Source organism: Triticum dicoccoides, chromosome 1A (genome assembly GCF_002162155.2).
Source record: "Triticum dicoccoides isolate Atlit2015 ecotype Zavitan chromosome 1A, WEW_v2.0, whole genome shotgun sequence".
Lineage (NCBI taxonomy): Eukaryota > Viridiplantae > Streptophyta > Magnoliopsida > Poales > Poaceae > Triticum > Triticum dicoccoides.
In genome coordinates this window covers 351,227,567-351,243,484 of record NC_041380.1, presented here as the reverse complement: position 1 = coordinate 351,243,484, position 15,918 = coordinate 351,227,567, and positions in this window count along the sequence as shown.

The following is a 15,918-nucleotide window of genomic DNA, read 5'->3' as shown; positions in this document are numbered from 1 at the left end:
GACATTGGTGCTTTCATTGAGAGCTCCTCTGTGTCGTCGTTGTCAGGCTCGATGGCTCCTACGATCATCAATAGCAATGCAGTCCAGGGTGAGACCCTCCTCCCCAGACAGATCTTCGTCTTCGGCGGCTTCGCACTGCGGGCCAATTCACTTGGCCATCTGGAGCAGATCAAAAGCTATGCCCCTGGTCGTCAGGACAGATTTGGAAGCTTAAAATACACGGCTGACATCCGCGGGGACTTGATCTTCGACGGATTCGAGCCACTGCCGAGCGCGCCGCACTGTCACGACAAGCATGATCTAGCTCTGTCGCCAAATAGTGCTCTGAAGGCCGCACCCGTATCGGCTTCGACCCTTAACTCGGAGCCAACTGCGCCGATCGAGGATGGGTGGTTGGACGCCGCCTCGGGGGCTGCGATCCCAACGGCGATCGAGCCGAACACCAGCCCCATACTCTGCGAGACTCGTGACTCCAAGGAGTCGGACTCCTCTCCGGACTCTGAACCCTCCGCACCCCTGCCGATTGAATCCGATTGGGCGCCGATTATGGAGTTTACTGCCGCGGACATCTTTCAGCACTCTCCTTTCGATGATATTCTGAAGACACTAAAGTCTCTCTCTTTATCAGGAGAGCCATGGTCGGACTACGGTCAGCAAGGTTGGGATTCGGACGATGAAGAAATTCAAAGCCCACCCACCACCCACTTTGTAGCCACTGTCGACGACTTAACCGACATGCTCGACTTTGACTCCGAAGACATCGACGGTATGGACACCGATGAAGGAGACGATGAAGAACCAGCGCCTATCAGGCCCTGGAAAGCCACCTCTACATATGACATATACATGGAGGACACCCCAAAAGAAGGAGATGGCGATGGAACAGCGGAGGACGACCCCTCCAAGAAACAGCCTAAGCGCCGGCATCAGCGGCGCCGCTCAAAATCCCGCCAAAACAAATACGGTGATTTCAGCACGGGAGATAATAATACTCCGAAAAGTGCCGAAGAAAACCCCCTCCAGCAAGATTTAGCACAGGAGGATGGAGAAACCAGCCCTCATGAGAGAGCGGCAGACAGAGAGGTCGAGGACGATAATTATATGCCTCCCTCCAAAGACGAGGCAAGCCTCTACGACGACGAATTCGTCATGCCAGAGGATCTCGTCGATCAAGAGCGTTTTCAACGCAGGCTTATGGCCACGGCAAGAAGCCTCAAGAAAAAACAGCAACAACTCAGAGCTGATCAAGATTTGCTAGTCGACAGATTGACTGAAGTCCTTGCGGCCGAAGAGTACAAACTCGAACGCCCCTCCAAGAGCTACCCAAAGCGCAGGTTGCTACCCCGATTAGAGGAGGAAGCACTCGATGCGGCCGACCGGCCACCTCATGGCCGCGACAGAGAGGCATCTCGGCCCTCCACTCAAGTCGCACCCCGTACCAAGGCACGGGAATATGCGCCGGACTTACGAGATATGTTGGAGGACAAGGCAAGGCAAACAAGATCGATCTACGGATCGCGGGGGCGCCCCACGGCTCGAGACGGTAACCGTCACGCCGGCCACAAATTCGGCAGGGCCGAACACAGTAGACAAAGCTCATTGGAGCTACGTCATGATATAGCCCAGTACAGAGGCGTCGCACACCCACTATGCTTCATAGACGAAATAATGGATCATCAAATCCCCGAGGGTTTCAAACCCGTAAACATTGAATCATATGATGGCACAACAGATCCTGTGGTATGGATCGAGGATTATCTCCTTCATATCCACATGGCCCGCGGCGATGATTTCCACGCCATCAAATACCTCCCACTCAAGCTTAAAGGACCAGCTCGGCATTGGCTTAACAGCTTGCCAACAGGATCAATCAGTTGTTGGGAGGACCTGGAAGCCGCATTCCAAGACAACTTCCAGGGCACTTATGTGCGACCCCCAGACGCCGATGACCTAAGTCACGTAATTCAGCATCTAGAGGAATCGGCCAGGCAATTCTGGACACAGTTCCTAACAAAGAAAAATCAAATAGTCGACTGTCCGGATGCTGAGGCCCTAGCGGCCTTCAAGCACAATATCCGTGACGAGTGGCTGGCCCGGCACCTTGGACAGGAAAAGCCGAAATCTATGGCAGCACTCACGACACTCATGACCCGCTTTTGCGCGGGAGAAGACAGCTGGCTTGCTCGTAGCAACAATATGACCAAGAACCCTGGTAATTCGGACACCAGGGACAGTAGTGGCAGGTCGCGTCACAACAAGCAGAAGCGCCGCATTAACAGCGACAATGCTGAGGACATGGCAGTTAATGCCGGATTCAGAGGCTCTAAATCCGGTCAGCAGAAAAAGCCATTCAAAAGGAATCCTAGGGGCTCGTCCAGTTTGGACCAAATACTCGATCGCTTGTGCCAGATACATGACACCCCCGAAAAGCCGGCCAATCACACCAACATGTATTGTTGGGTGTTCAAGCAGGCAGGCAAGTTAAACACCGAAAATGAAGACAAGGGGCTGCATAGCGATGACGACGAGGAGCCCCGGCCGCCGAACAACAGTGGACAGAAGGGTTTTCCCCCACAAGTGCGGACGGTGAACATGATATACGCAACCCACGTCCCCAAAAGGGAACGGAAGCGCGCGTTAAGGGACGTATACGCGGTAGAGCCCGTTGCCCCAAAGTTCAACCCATGGTCCTCCTGCCCGATCACCTTTGATCGAAGGGACCATCCCACTAGCATCCGTCATGGCGGATTCGCCGCATTGGTTCTAGACCCAATTATTGATGGATTTCATCTCACTAGAGTCCTTATGGACGGCGGCAGCAGCCTGAACCTGCTTTACCAGGATACAGTGCGGAAAATGGGCATAGATCCCTCGAGGATTAAGCCCACCAAAACGACCTTTAAAGGCGTAATACCAGGTGTAGAGGCCAACTGTACAGGCTCAGTCACACTTGAAGTGGTCTTCGGATCTCCGGATAAGTTCCGCAGTGGTTATCACGCACTGCTCGGGCGAACCGCATTCGCCAAGTTCAATCGGTACCGCACTACGCATACCTTAAGCTCAAGATGCCAGGCCCTCGAGGAGTAATTACGGTCAATGGAAACACCGAACGCTCCCTCCGAACGGAGGAGCACACGGCGGCCCTTGCAGTGGAAGTACAAAGCAGCCTCTCCAGGCAGTTCTCTAGTCCGGCCACTAAACGACCGGACACCGTCAAGCGCGCCCGGAGTAACCTACAACAAGACCGCCTGGCACGATCCGAGCAGGCGTAGCAATGCGGCCCCAACCCCAACCCTCACAAAAAGGCGACGCCAGTACTTCGCGTACATAACTACGCTCTAGAGATACCATGGGTACAGGGGGAGGGGCACCATCACGGCACGCCCGAAACACGGCTTAAACCGTACCAGGGGCTGTCGATTTTTTAATTTTCTCTTACTTTCAGGACTCCATCCTTCGGAAGGCTTGTTCGGCAGTTCAATTGCTGCACAAACGATGCAAGAACCAGGGAAGCAGACAAGCCACGCCGCATTACGGAACTCCCAGGTGGTCTCTATCACGAGCAGTATACCTATTCCGCATACTATTCCGCAGCTTGCCCCTGGAACGGACATGTTAACTAGTCCAACCTTTCACTTATTGCATTATTTGTATCATTTTGCTTTGATCGCAGCCCTTTTTAATAAACAATGCATAAGTTTCGTCTATTTTTGCATTACCTTTTTTCTTTATATATGTTCCTTAACAACATGTTGCACCCGTACACGTTGGTACAACCAAAATACGCCAGGGGCTTTAGTACCCCTCAATATGGTGTGAGAAGTCCGAACACTAACAAGTGCGGCACCCCGAACTTATAGCATTATATGCATCGGCTCCGAATCATGTCTTGGGTCAATAGTTGGGTTTTCCCGGCTCCTACGTTTTGGTGCCTTACGTTCCGCTATATGGGCTAAGGTAGCACTAGGAGAACCACTGCGATTGTGCCCTAGTTGAGCTGGGTCGAGCACCTCAGTGGAGAAAGCTAAAACTGACTGTCATGATGAAGCGAGAGCTGGTCGCTGTTCGAGAGGTTTTTTCGAGTCCCTAAAGACTTATGCCGCTTAGGGCTAGGAGCCGGCTCTGTCCGGCCAAGGCGTGGATAGCGCCCCGAACTCGGTCTTCCGAATACCAGGGGCTTCTCCGAAATTTAAAATTATAGAATTCTATGGCTAAGTGAGAGTGTTCACGCGTTATAGTCCGATTGCCTTGTTCGTTGGGCTGAGCGCCTCCCTCGAAGGACCCAAACATGGGAAAAAGAGCGCTCAGGTTTATCCCCGAACACCCCAGCACTAGCGGCACCGGGGCAGAAGCCGACGACTCGCCATCTCTTAGAATTGATAAACAGCCACACAGAAGGTAATATTTTAAAATCCAATAGCATTGCTTAGCGCATATGAACAAGTTTTCAGCGCACAGGACAAAACGAGCAAGTTTCACTCAAAAATTACATCCCTAGAACATTCATCCGCCACAAGGCAGGTACCCTTTAGAACATCCTTATAGTAATTCTCGGGCTTGCGATGCTCTTTCCTCGGCGGTGGCCCGTCCTTCACAAGCTTCTCAGCATCCAGCTTGCCCCAGTGCACCTTAGCACGGGCAAAGGCCCTACGGGCACCTTCAATGCAGACGGAGCGCTTGATGACTTCGAGCCTTGGACAGGCCTCCACCAGCCGCCGCACCAGCCCGAAATAGCTCCCAGGCAGAGCCCCTCCAGGCCACAACCAAACAATGAGGCCCTTCATGGCCTGTTCGGCCGCCTTGTGGAGCTCGACCAGTTGCTTCAGCTGGTCGCTTAGGGGCACGGGGTGTCCGGCCTCAGCATACTGAGACCAGAACACCTTCTCTGTCGAGCTGCCCTCCTCGGCCCGATAGAATGCGGCGGCATCGGACACACTCCGGGGAGGATCCGCGAATGCTCCTGGAGAGCTCCGGATTCGGGTAAGTAACAAGTAACTGACGTTTATGTGTTTGCTTTGCATAAAGAATGCCTTACCCGCCGCTATCTTCTTCACCTCATCCAACTCCTGGAGGGTCTTCTGGGATTCGGCCTTGGCAGACTTGGCATTTTCAATAGCCACCACGAGCTCGAACGCTCGCGTCTTTGAGTCAAGCTCCAAGCTCTCATGTTTTTCCATGAGAGTCTGGAGCTCTTGTCGTACCTTGCCAACCTCAGCCTCATACTTCTCCCACTCGATGCGCTCCGTGGCCGCCTTCTTCTCGGCCTCGACCAGCGCTTGCTTAAGGGTCGCCACCTCAGACGTGGCCCCTACAATAGCCACGATAATCCTGTCATTTTTTGCAATTGCACCTTTTTTATATATTTAAACAAGGTATTTCTTACCTTCATTGTCCTCGAGCTGCTTCTTGGCACGACCGAGCTCTTGCTCGGACCGCTCGAGGTTCTGCTTTAGCGTGTCCACCTCCGCGGTCAGTGCGGCGGACGCAAGCAGAGAAGCCTGCATATGCATATTGACTCCTTTTTGTTAGACTCCTGCGAATTTTATTTGATCCTCTATTCAGCTTTTCTTCCTGAACGCCAAACAGAGCATCAGGGGCTACTATCTATGCGGTAATATTATTTACTTACCTCAAAGCCTGTTAAAAGGCTAGTACAAGCTTCAGTCAGTCCGCTCTTGGCGGACCGAACCTTCTGGACCACTGCACTCATAATGGTGTGGTGCTCCTTGTTGATGGAGGCGCCTTGGAGCGCCTCCAACAGATTGTCCGCCGCCTCCGGTTGGACGGGGGTCACCGGCACGGTGGGCTTGCTCCTCTTGGAAGGAGGTCCCTCGCCGGACTCTGGTACCTTTGAAGGTTCCGGAGCGGTGTCCGGCCTAGAGCCGGACTTGGAGCCCTGGGGGGTCTCATCCCCTTTACTCCTGGAGTCCGGGAGGTCGCCTTGCGGCGCCTCCAGGACCACCTCCTCCCGGCTTGGAACCTGTTGGGACAACACTTCGGTGTCGTCCGTAGGGCGGGGGGAGGAAGCCGTCGGAAGCGAGTTCACATCCAGCGAGTCCAGTGAGCCGCTCGACGATGCGTCGAGCCGGTCTTTGGGTGGGCTCGGCCTCAACTGGATCAAGAGTACGAGGGACGTCATCGAGCTGAACGTGTGCTGAACACGGAGGTGACGTACGTTCGGTGTTGAGATCGGTCGGATCGTGAAGACGTACGACTGCATCAACCGCGTTGTCATAACGCTTCTGCTTTCGGTCTACGAGGGTATGTGGACAACACTCTCCCCTCTCGTTGCTATGCATCACCTAGATGGATCTTGCGTGTGCGTAGGAATTTTTTTGAAATTACCGTGTTCCCCAACAGCGTGGGAGGTGGTGGTTCGGGTAAGGACATGGTGTGTCTCGGTGTCAAAACCGGCGGATCTCGGGTAGGGGGTCCCGAACTGTGCGTCTAAGGCGGATGGTACCAGGAGGCAGGGGACACGATGTTTTACCCTGGTTCGGGCCCTCTTGATGGAGGTAAAACCCTACGTCCTTCTTGATTTATTCTTGATGATATGAGTATTACAAGAGTTGATCTACCACGAGATCGGAGATGCTAAACCCTAGAAGCTAGCCTATGGTATGATTGTTGTATATGATCTATCGACTAGCCTGGCCTCGGTTTATATAATGCACTAGAGGCCTAGGATAACAAGAGTCCTAGCCGAATACGCCGGTGGGGAGGAGTCCTTGTCTTGACCACCAAGTCTTGTAGAATCTTCCATGTATGCGGCAGCTGTCTGAACTGGCCCATGAGTATACGGCCATGGGGGTTGTCGGTGTCAAAACCGGCGGATCTCGGGTAGGGGGTCCCTAACTGTGCATCTAGGCCGGATGGTAACAGGAGGCAAGGGACACGAAGTTTTACCCAGGTTCGGGCCCTCTCGATGGAGGTAAAACCCTACGTCCTGCTTGATTAATATTGATGATATAGGTAGTACAAGAGTAGATCTACCACGAGATCAGAGAGGCTAAACCCTAGAAGCTATCCTATGGTATGATTATTGTTGTGTATGTTGTCCTAGGGACTAAAACCCTCCGGTTTATATAGACACCGAAGAGGGTTAGGGTTACACAAAGTCGGCTACAATGGTAGGAGATCTTCATATCCGTATCGCCAAGCTTGCCTTCCACGCCAAGGAAAGTCCCGTCCAGACACGGGACAGAGTCTTTAATCTTGTATATTCATAGTCCAGGAGTCCGGCTGAAGGTATAGTCCGGCCATCCGGACACCCCCTAATCCAGGACTCCCTCAGTAGCCCCTGAACCAGGCTTCAATGACGACGAGTCCGGCGCGTAGATTGTCTTCGACATTGCAAGGCGGGTTCCTCCTCCAAGTACTTCATAGAAGATTTTGAACACAAAGATAGTGTGCGACTCTGCAAAATAAGTTTCCACATATTGCCGTAGAGAGAATAATATTTACACAAATCTAATCTGCTGACGTATTCCGTAATGTGACACACCACGGCCAAGCCTTTATCCGAGTCATTTCATTATCCCACCTCAGCGCGTCATGCGAGGCGGTTTCCTTGGCACGTCTTGTTAAAGCAGAGATCGTGTCCCTTATCCCGGGATTCTCATCAATACGGGCGTGGGTAACCCAACCGCGCCATTGATTACGGCGCTTGGAGATAAGCGAGTTTTACCAGGCTGGTGGGGACATGTAGTTGTGTCCACCCATATAAGGGGATAAGGATCCACCTTTTCACCTACGCCTTCTTCCTCCTTCGCCTATCCATTCCTGCGTACTCGAGCTCCAGCGCCCAAGTCCGCACTCCCCATCTCAACCTTCTCCAGCCATGTCCGGAGCGGGAGGCAAGTGGATGGTCTCCTCCGTCACGGAGGGACACATCAAAAAGCTAAGGAAGGCCGGATACCTGTCTAACGACATCGTGTACCGGCTTCCCAAAAAGGGGCAGCTCATCCCCACCCCTAGGCCCCATGAGAGGGTGGTGTTCCTCCCCCATTTCCTCCGCGGAATGGGCTTCTCTCTCCACCCATTTTTCCGGGGGCTCATGTTCTACTACGGCCCGGATTTCCATGATCTGGCCCCGAACTTTGTCCTCAACATCTCGGCGTTTATCGTCGTGTGCGAGGCTTTCCTCACCCGCCCCCATTTCGGCCTATGGCTCAAGACTTTCAATGTCAAGCCGAAGGTGGTGCGCGGCAACCAGACGGAGTGCGGAGGCGCCATGGTGGGCAAGATGGCCAACATCCTATGGCTCAAGGGCTCCTTTGTGGAGACCCTGAAGGGGTGTCAATCGGGGTGGTTTTACATCACCGAGCCGCGCGACGCCGAATGGGTCACACCCCCTGAGTTTTGATCCGGACCCCCTACGCGGCTCACCTCCTGGAAGGAGACGGGCCTGTCATGGGGTAAGAAAGGAGAGCTGACCGGACTCCAAACATGCATCCAAACCCTGGTGGACAAGAAGCTCAAACTTGTCAACGTAGTCCAGGTTATGCTCATCCGCCTGATCCTCCCGTGTCAACAACGGGCTTTCAACCTGTGGGAGTTCGACCCGGCGCGGCACCAAACTCTGAGCAGGCTCTTCGACACGACGTTCGAAGATGCCTGGAAGGTGCTTTTCAAGGGCGCCGAGGCCCCCGCATCCGCTACCGAAGATCGTAGATTCAGTACGCAGCGTCACGCTCATGCGGTAAGCTGTTTTTTCCTTTTACAGGGTATCAGTTTTTCATAGTTTGACTCCATGCGGGATCTAAGCTCCCTTACCTTTAACAGGACTGGCAGGTGACGTCCGGATAGATCAACTGTCCGGCTCCTTTGCCCGAAGGCCCAGCGGACGCTCGCTTGGCGAAGCTTCTGGTTCCGGCACCCTATGTGGTGTCGGAGAAGAAGGCCGCGAAAAAGGCCACGGGGACTCGAAAGAGTGCCCGGCGCCAGGAAGTGTCGGATCCATCATCCGACGGTTCCGAGGCGCATTCCTCCCGTGAAGACAAGGAGGAAGAAGAAGAGACCTCTCCCCCTCCAGCGGGAGGAGAGAAGAAAAGGAAGGCCGCCCTCTCTGGGGAGGCTGGAGGGTCCAAGAAGGGGAAAACCCTTCCTCCAGACTACTCCACCGACGCAGACGACGGCGGAGAGGAGTGGCAGCCCAGGGCCAAGCCCCTGGCAAAATTGTAAGTATCCGGATACCAGAGTAATTCATAGTATTCGTTTATTGCACAGCTTTCCCTTACATCGAATATGTTTATGCAGGGAGAGTTTCGTCAGCATGACGGTGTGATGACGGTGATGATGAAGTTACCGGCGCAGGGCTTTGCCTAAGCACTACGACAATATGACCAAGGTGGAATATGGTGGAGGGGGCACTGCACACGGCTAAGACAACTGTCAACTTGTGTGTTCCAGGGTGCCCCCTGCCCCGTATATAAAGGAGCAAGGGGGAGGCTGGCCGGCCCTACAGGGGCGCACCCCAAGTAGGATTCCTATTAGGAATAGGAATCCTATTCCTAGTAAGTTTCCAACAAGGAAGAGAGGGAGAAGGAAAGGGGCGTGCCACCCCTCCTTCCCTAGTACAATTCAGACTAAGGGGGAGGGGGCGCGCAGCCTGCCCTAACCGCCCCTCTCTCTCTCTCCACTAAGGCCCATGAGGGCCATTAGTTCCCCCGGGGGGTTCCGGTAACCCTCCAGCACTCTGGTTTTATCCGAAACTTCTTCAAAACATTTCCGGTGTCCGAATATAGTCGTCCAATATATCAATCTTTATGTCTCGACGATTTCGAGACTCCTCGTCATGTCCGTGATCACATCCGGGACTCCGAACTACCTTCGGTACATCAAAACACATAAACTCATAATACCGATCGTCATCGAACGTTAAGCATGCGGACCCTACATGTTCGAGAACTATGTAGACATGACCGAGACTCACTTCCGGTCAATAACCAATAGCGGAACTTGGATGCTCATATTGGTTCCTACATATTCGACGAAGATCTTTATCGGTCAAACCGCATAACAACATACATTGTTCCCTTTGTCATCGGTATGTTACTTACCCGAGATTCAATCGTCGGTATCATCATACCTGGTTCAATCTTGTTACCAGCAAGTCTCTTTACTCGTTTCGTAATGCATCACCCCGCAACTAACTCATTAGTCACATTGCTTGCAAGGCTTGTAGTGATGTGCATTACCGAGAGGGCCCAGAGATACCTCTTCGATACACGGAGTGACAAATCCTAATCTCGATCTATGCCAACTCAACAAACACCATCAGAGACACCTGTAAAGCATCTTTATAGTCACCCAGTTACGTTGTGACGTTTGATAGCACACTAAGTGTTCCTCCTGTATTCGGGAGTTGCATAATCTCATAGTCATAGGAACATGTATAAGTTATGAAGAAAGCAATAGCAACAAACTAAATGATCATCGTGCTAAGCTAACGGATGGGTCAAGTCAATCACATCATTCTCTAATGATGTGATCCCATTAATCAAATGACAACTCATCTCTATGGCTAGGAAACTTAACCATCTTTGGTTAACGAGCTAGTCAAGTAGAGGCATACTAGTGACACTCAGTTTGTCTATGTATTCACACATGTACTAAGTTTTCGGTTAATACAATTCTAGCATGAATAATAAACATTTATCATGATATAAGGAAATATAAATAACAACTTTATTATTGCCTCTAGGGCATATTTCCTTCACGCGCCGCTGCCACCTAGCACGCCACCACCCCGCCGCGCTGTGCCCCAGCCGGAGGGAACGGCCCGTGTCGCCACAGACCGCCGAAGAACAAGAGAGCCCCGCTGCCACCGGCTCCAGTCGAACTTTGCCCGGCCGAGCCCTTGGCGGAAACGGGAGGGTGGGAGGGGGAGGAGGAGGTGGGTTGATAGCGGTGAGGACGAGCCCTTCCCGTCGTCCCGCGGGTGGCGGCGCGGGAGAGGATAGGGTTCGGGAGGTTCGGAAGAACCTTGCAAGCTTCAACATGTTCCCTCTTACCACCCTATTTTTTACATAAAGGGTAAGAGTATATACTAGATCTAAACCGTTCATATTATTAGTTACTGGTCTGATTAACTCTTACCTTCTTTTTTTCGAGGAAAAGCAAAGCTTTATAACTTAACGGTGCCCGGCCAAATCGCGAGAGACACAAATCGCCACCCGGGACGGTACATCATCGTTCCACAAGATACAATTATTGGACATACACTGACGCCCCACTTGGGCTAGTTCATGCGCGACTGAATTTGCCTCCCTACAGCACACCTGGAGCTGTTGTTTTGAGAACCACAACCTTAGTTGGAGCTTGGAGTCTTCTATGAGTGCTACATACGGTGATGCGTCGACCCTCCACAGATTCATCGCTTCTTGGAGCAGTTTTGAGTCGGTCTCAAAAACCACATGCAGAGCCCCCAGATCGGCAGCCGTGTTGATGGCTTCAGTGAGTGTTGTGACTTCAGCACCAAACGGACACGCCACCTGCTCCGTCTTGCCTGCATGGGCAGTGATCACATCTCCAGACTCATCTCGGGCCACTACTCCCCAAGTGGCAAAATTATCGCCCGGTTTAAAAGCACCATCCAGGTTGATCTTGATCATTCCAACGCTCGGGGGTCGCCACTCCAGATTCTCTTTCTTCTTCGCTCTTTTCCCAAACAGCTCCAGGTATTCCAGCGAGTTTTACAGTACACGTTGTGTTAATTCATCGCAGGGTACTGCCATCTCTCCCTCTCTGAGCTTATTGCGATTATTCCACCAGTGCCACCACATGGTTAGAATCTGCACACACACATTTTCATTTAGCCCCCACAAGTAGTCCATCATTACATGCACGAACGTGATCTCTTCAAGCTCATTCCTCTCTTTTTCAAACCCGAGTGCCCTCCACACCGGTTTCACATGTTTACACTTGATAAAAAGGTGAGCACCATCCTCGTCGGCTCATCAGCAGAATAGACACTTAGTGTTATCGAGCTTCAGACCCCTCCTGATCAGATTGGTCCTAAAGGCGAGTGACTCGTGTTTCAACCTCCAGGCAAACATTTGAATTTTCCGCGGGCATGAGAGTTTCCAAAGGCGCTTCCAAGACTGATCATGCATCTATTAAAATTGGCAGCGATCATGGTGTTGCTCCCAGCTCGAGCCATGCTACTCTTCTTCTCAAGATCCACTTCCAGCTTGTACGCATTCTGAACCGAATGTTGTCCTTTGGTGTCATAGTTCCACGCAATGAAATCACTTACTCCTTCCCGGAGAGGGATCTGCAGAATGCGTTGGGCATCATCTGGCCAGAATAAATCATGCACCAGTTGTGCGTCCCAAGTGCCAGTGACGGGGCAAATGAGTTCACTCACATATGTTAGGATATTCTGGCCCTTGGGGGTGATAACTTGTCGCGACCAAGCCCTGGGAATCCATGGATCCGACCATATCTTGACTTGAGTACCGTCCCCAATGCGCCATATGTACCCTTGCTTAACAAGCTCGAGGCCATGCAAAATGCTCCTCCAAGAGTATGATATGCCCTCTTTCGCCTCAGCTTCCAGTATAGAGCAATGAGGAAAATAGCGGGCCTTCAAGATGCGAGCACACAGGCTCTACGGGTCCTGAAAAAAGTGCCACCCTTGTCTTGATAGCATTGCGATGTTGAAATCGTGCATATTCCGGAAGCCCATCCCTCCCATTGCCTTCGGCCGCGTCAAAGTCTCCCAGCTGATCCAATGCATCGTGTTCTCCTTATCCTGCTGACTCCACCAAAATTTGCCCATCAAAGAGTCCAGTTCCTTACAAAACCCTTTGGTCAAGTCGAAGCATGACATAGCGAACGTCGGTATAGCTTGACCGACGGCCTTAACCAATGTTTCTTTGCTCGTTTTGGCTAGAAGTCGTTCCTGCCAACCATTCATGCGCCCACATAGGTTCTTCTTGATGTACGCGAACACCTTCCTTTGCGATCTACCCACATGCACTGGTAACCCGAGATACCTTTCGTTCCAGTTCTCACTGACAATGCCAAGGGTAGCCTTGACCTCGTTCTTGGAGTGATCCGGAGTGTTCTGTGAGAACATAAGGGCTGATTTTTCTAAGTTGATGCATTGTCCAGAACAATTTTCGTACAAGTCCAGTATCTCCCTAAGAGTGCTCGCCTCCTCCTGGTTAGCATTGAGCATGATCATTGAGTCATCCGCAAAGAACAAATGTGAAACTCAGCGCAGCATGGCAGATCTTGATGCCTGAAATCCTTCTCGTCCGCTCAGCCTCATGCAGCAAAGCAGAAAGGCCCTCGGCGCAAATGATGAAGAGGTAGGGCGACAGAGGGTCTCCTTGATGCAGGCCACGGGACGGGCAGAACTGGTCAGTCGGGATACCGTTGACCTTGATCTGGTACCGCACCGTTCGCACACACTTCATGACAAGGCTAATCCACCGATGACTGAAGCCTAGTTTAGTCAACATTGCTTGGAGAAAGTTCCACTCAACCCTATCATATGCCTTGCTCATATCAGCCTTCACCACTGTCACCCCTTCCTGCCCATTCCTTTTGTTCCTTAGCAAGTGTGAGGTCTCATATGCAATCAGAACGTTATCTGTTATAAGCTGGCCCGGTACGAAGGCACTTTGGTTTTCAGAAATTAGGTCCGGGAGCACCACCTTCAACCGATTTGCGATGACCTTCGAGATGAGCTTGTAAACAACATTGCAAAGACTGATCGGTCGCAAATCCTTGATTCTGGAGGGGTCCTTTACCTGAGGTATAAGAACCACTAGAGTATCATTCCATCCCGCGGGCATATCACCACCATTCAGAACTCTAAGAACTTCCTCAACCACCTGGTCACCCATAAAATGCCAATGTCACTTGAAGAAAACGGAGGGCATGCCGTCCGGGCCAGGAGCTTTGAGATCACCAATGTGATCAAGTGTTGCCTTGATCTCTTCCCTGGTGTACTCCGCATCCAGGGTGGCACGCATGGCAGATGTTACCCGGGGGCTGACCATTGCGATCAGTTCATGAGACCTATCCCCGACCGATGTGGAAAAAGGATCCTAAAAAAACGAGCAGACATAGTTAGTTAAATCCCCTTCCTCCACCACCGAACCATCCTCCCTCTTCAGCTCTTTGATTCTATTAGCTTTCTTCCTTCCTGACGCCACCTGGTGGAAGTAACGTGTATTCCGATCGCCATCTACCAACCACCAAACATGCGCCCGTTGCTTCCACATGGTGTTCTTTTTCTCCTCCAACTCCTCTACCAAACACCTCAATCTTGCTTCCTCTACAATCTTTTCCTGAGAAACTTCAGATAGCATGCATCTCTCTAAATCATTTTTTGCTTTTTTCAGCCTCCCTCCAGCTCCCCGACCACTTTTTGTCCCACACCCGCATCGTCTCCGCCACCGCTTTTAGAGCAGATGCCACGCCCTTCCCTCTCTCAGCCCAACTTCGCTCCCACGCCTCCCGGATGACATCCTCACAACCCTCCTCTTGCAGCCATCGTGCTTCGAACCTAAAGCCACGGTCTCCATTCATCCACCTTTTACTTTCTCCTTGGGTCTGCACAATGACGGCCTGTGATCCGAGTGTCGGGGGATGCCATTGATCACTACATAATTTGGGAACTGCATCCTCCATTCTTCATTACCGACAGCCCTGTCAAGTCTCTCACAAATGTATGTGCTCACATCTTTACTATGGTTCCTCCATGTGAATACGTCACCCTCAAAACCTAGATCATCCATTTCACACACTGCCAATGCATCATGAAACCCGTCCATCATGTGTTGCGCCCTTGGGGCACCTCCTACCTTCTCTACCTCCGATAAGATTTCATTGAAGTCGCCCACACACAGCCATGGCCGTCCTTGTTGGCGCTGCTGCTTTAGGATTTTTAGTGTTCTCCATGTCTCTTTCTTTCTTCCTGTAGCCGACTCTCCATACATACCAGTGAGCCTCCACACCGGGTCATCTCCTTCCTTCACATCCACATCTACATGCCTCCTCCCATATGATCTAAGAGAAACTTCCACCCCTCTTCTCCAAAACATGGCTATTCCTCTACTCCTCCCCTCCGGGTTCCATACTGACATATTGACTAACCCCAACTTTCACCTCAAGTGGTCTAACTCCTCATACAGCCTCGTCTCCGATAAGAACAAAATATCAGGGTCCTCCACTCTCCCCATCTTGAGAAGAGACCGAACCGCTAGGCCGTTCCCCAACCCTGGCAGTTCCAGCTGACGATTTTCACTGCGTCCGGCGGGACTGCTTGAGCAGCCCGGCCGATATCTGTTCAGTTGTGTTGTTCCCGTCCTCTTCCTGTGCTATCACCGTACTCACCCCCACATCCTCCACAATCTTCCCCTTCTTTCCTATGCTCTCAAGACTTTCGTTGATCTCCAACTGGCTCCGTTTCTGACCCACATTTTTCTCGCTACACACTGCATAAACCCTCCTCTTGTCCTCCCCACCAGTCCCCCGTTTAAACGTCCCCCGTTTCTGATTTTTTGCGGAATCAACTCCTACTCCCTCCCCTTTGATCTCCTCCTTCCCTTCCAGCACCTCTTCCCCCTCCTTAGACTCCGCAGCCCTGGGTCCCTCAGGGGCGACTCGCACCTCCTCCACCGCCTTACTCTGTTCTTGCACCACCAATTCTTTCCCAGTATTGGAAACAATGTTCACCTGCTTCGGCTGCCCCATATCTCCATCCATATCCAGTCTCTTAGGGTTTCCCCCACGTGGCGATTCAGTGATTCTTAGTTTGGCTGGGCTCGTCACCTCTTCTTCTCCTTCTCTCCTACCCCCTTGGCCTCCCGAGTCCTGGCCAGCACTCTTGCGCCATGACAGACTATCACTCCCACTACCACTCCCACCCCGTCCTCCCAATCGGCTATAGCCATAGTT